The sequence below is a fragment of the Aplysia californica genome, unplaced genomic scaffold, assembly GCF_000002075.1.
Source record: "Aplysia californica isolate F4 #8 unplaced genomic scaffold, AplCal3.0 scaffold01022, whole genome shotgun sequence".
NCBI classification, from domain to species: Eukaryota; Metazoa; Mollusca; class Gastropoda; order Aplysiida; family Aplysiidae; genus Aplysia; species Aplysia californica.
In genome coordinates this window covers 163,143-166,462 of record NW_004798292.1, presented here as the reverse complement: position 1 = coordinate 166,462, position 3,320 = coordinate 163,143, and the positions used below count along the sequence as shown (strand labels likewise).

Sequence of the window (3,320 nt, the reverse complement as noted above, 5' to 3'; positions counted from 1 at the left end):
GCAAAAATGTACTTAAAGATGCAAATTTCCTTCCAAAATGAGTCGAATCGAGGCCAGAGTACCTACTTAAATATTACTTAATGTATTCATGGGTCAAAATGGACACGTGACTCAGTCTTGTTGTGATTGGCTGCAAACTACCCGATCGCGCGATTCACAGGCCAGAAAACAAACACGTTTGTTATTGTAGGTCATCGATCGTGTCGATCGGTTTGTGCCACGATGGCCGCTTTGCGCCCTCAATTTGGCTAGCCCAGACTACCTGATGGGCCCGACCCGACCCGACCTGACCCGATCGCGTATGTGGGCACCCCCTATTAGACCAGGCGCGTACACAGCTAAGCAACAGCCAGGCAACAGTTACTGTTGGGTATCGTCATTACTAACTTCCTCATTTGAAGCCATGGACTTCCACCACGCAGTTGTTGTCTGTGCTCGTGTGATTGCACTTACAAAGAAGAAAATGAAAACGCGGCTTTGGGTTAACCCTTTGACCAGTCAGAGGTTTTTAAAAGGGCATTTTGTAAAACTGCATGACGATTTGAGAGCATACCCTCCCAAGTTAAAAAAACCCAACTATTATCGTATGAGGTCTTGTTGGAGACGTCAGGCTTCTATTCAATGATAGAAATAAATTTTTAAAATCCAAGTTGGATCGCTATCCATTTTCTTTTCTTGCGGAAGTGAAACAATGTATTGTGGGTACCTCTGTCCAGTCTGTTGTGCGGAGTGAAAAAATGTAGAGAGTGGCGGGGCCTTGTCGAGTCCGGAGACAGTTTGGTTGCCTGTGTGTGCTGTGTTTCAGTTTGGTATGTAACACAGGAGATTTGAGCAATAGCTGAGTTGCGGGAAAGTTGTGACAAAATACAAACGTTTCAGTCTCCAAAAACGCGAGTTGCCTGTGCGCGCGGTGCTGATCTACTTCATTGTTTACATTTGGGCGAGGAAACAGTTGCGCAACTAAAGTTGCCCTGTGCGCACCTAGCCTTAGTAAGGCTAGGCACGCACAGGGCAACATTTTTTGTGTGTTTTACAGCGCTCGCAACTACATAAAGTCATATGAGTGCGTGGGACACATTAACATTTTCAGTTGGTAGGAATTTTTTTAACGTGCGCAACTTGCACGCGAGACTTCCTTGATTTTTTTGTCCCTTGTCCGAGAAGGCGAGGGGTAGATCTTTCCTACCGTAAGATCAGGGGTGGGGCTGAAAGACAGCAGTCTGTGCAACAGTTTTGTCGCTCAAGTGTAAACAATGAAGCTGAGAAGCACAGCTCGCACAGGTAGCTCCAGGTTCTGGCGACAGAGCAGTTCGTGATTAGTCACAACTTGCCGGAAACTGTTGCTCAAAACTTCTTTGCTAAACCGAGAAGATGCGGGCGGAGAAAACTTAGAGCTCAAACACACATGCTCCATACAGACCATACTTTTTCCGGGCCAGAAAAATTCTGTACAGAAAAGTGCGGTAATTACGTTCACACAGGGTCCGTACAGATCATACAGATTTTTCCGGTTTCAAGATAGCGCTCACGAGGAAGCGCACGGCATTTCTGCCTTGGAGGTACAAAAGAAAATCCCTAGCATCCAAACGACGTCACTGGATTCATCCAATTTGCAAATACCGGTGAGCTTTGGGAGGATTCAAATATTGTTGCCCCTAATATTTGTCGATGTTGAGAAATGTTTGGAATATTTTCGAATGACGCCAACAACATTTTATAGAGGAAATCTCTGTTGGTGCAACTTTTGTCATTTTTTTTTTATCATAAAGCGCTGTTCGATAAGCTGTGCATCGTCCACTTTGCACAACGTGCGAAGTGTGTAGCGGAGTGTGTATGCCGGCGTGTTTAGATTTATTGATGTCAACTCCCCTTTTATGTCCGCACAGACCAAAAAGTGTACGGCATGTTTGACGCAATCCAGATTTTGCGGAGGACGGAAACAATCTGGACCCAGAGGTCTAGCTGCTGTGCGCACGTCAAGCTGGGAAATATAATGTTGAACGCAAACGCACTTTCTATGTATGGTCTGTATGGAGCCTGTGTGTTTGTCCGCACCAAAAGCAGTAGCTGAGCCGAGCCGCTATGAGCAATTCCAACAGTACGCTCGAGTGTCCGCACCTAGAGCTGTTTTGGCAAGCTGTCCAGTCGCATTCAGCTCGTTGGCTGCTCGTGCGCTGCTCAGTGTCAGCTTGCATGTTCTCACCAAAAGCAGTATAAAAGCAGTGTGTACTAGCTCTCTCTGCTAGCTCGTTGTTTGTATAGGAGACTGTTCATAACATGGCGGTCCGTAAAATATGTTTGATGAATTTGATGGACACTTCATCACTATTGACAGTCCCTTGTATTTGATGGCGAGATAGAATACAAGGTTCATCCCATTAAGGCCAAAACAGACACATGCAGAGAATTCCATTACCTGTTTATTGACTGAAAGGGAGACAAAGAGCGCTTTGAGTCATATTTTAGAATAAGCCCAGAAACATTTTCTACCATTTTGGCTCTATCCATTGTTTTGTTTCTGTTTTGTTGTTCAGGCTTTCAAGAGGAGAATGTAGAAGCTGTCTCCAGCTGTCTTGAGTTGATCGAGATATCTTGGCGAGGTTTGGCGGGAAATTTCGGGTGTGCTAATTTTAGAAATGACGAAATCACTGCCAGCTTTGGGCGGTAGTAAATGTGGGAATATATTTTACTGCTCACTGCTACCAGTGCACTGCTCAATACGGCGCGGCTACTGCTTTTTGTGCGAAGGGCGTATAAATAATAATTATTACCAATGATCATGCATAACAAGATGGTCCACTCCTCTCTTAGAGCCAATTAAAAAAGTGTCCTCAAAATTCGGTGGCGCCCTCTTCGCAAATGCGCACCCTCTGCGAACAGAGTTACCCTACTTGTGTGAAAAAAAATCAAATTGAAACTAAGATGTTTTTGAATAAATAAGAATTCAACTTTCGGAAGAATGCTTTTTTAACATGGTTACGCTGACAAAAAAAAACATCTTCCAGAGGAACAGGCGACTGTTTTCTTCATTTAATTTGACTTTACATTGAGAGGCGAAAAGTCAATAAAAGATTTTAAAAACCTAAAACTCTGCACTGAACGAACCCGAACAGCTAATGAACAGCAGTCGTTCGGCGCACCCAATGAGATGCTATTCCTACTTTTCTTCTGGAGAAGAGAAAGAGAGCTTTAAAACAAAGACTGCAGCGCCATCTAAGCCATTTCGCGGACTTCCGGCGAACACTTTTTTGGCTGAGTGGACAGTCTTGTTATGTATGATCGTTGTTATTACTAAGATTTAACACGGCTGAGCTACTGCG

At 44.3% G+C, this 3,320-nt stretch overlaps 1 protein-coding gene across 1 annotated transcript in view; it reads right to left on the bottom strand.

Moving 5' to 3' along the window:
• Positions 1–3,320, bottom strand: part of LOC101858141 — a gene marked incomplete at its 3' end in the record, with an annotated part of 55,210 nt that overhangs the window by 38,213 nt on the left and 13,677 nt on the right.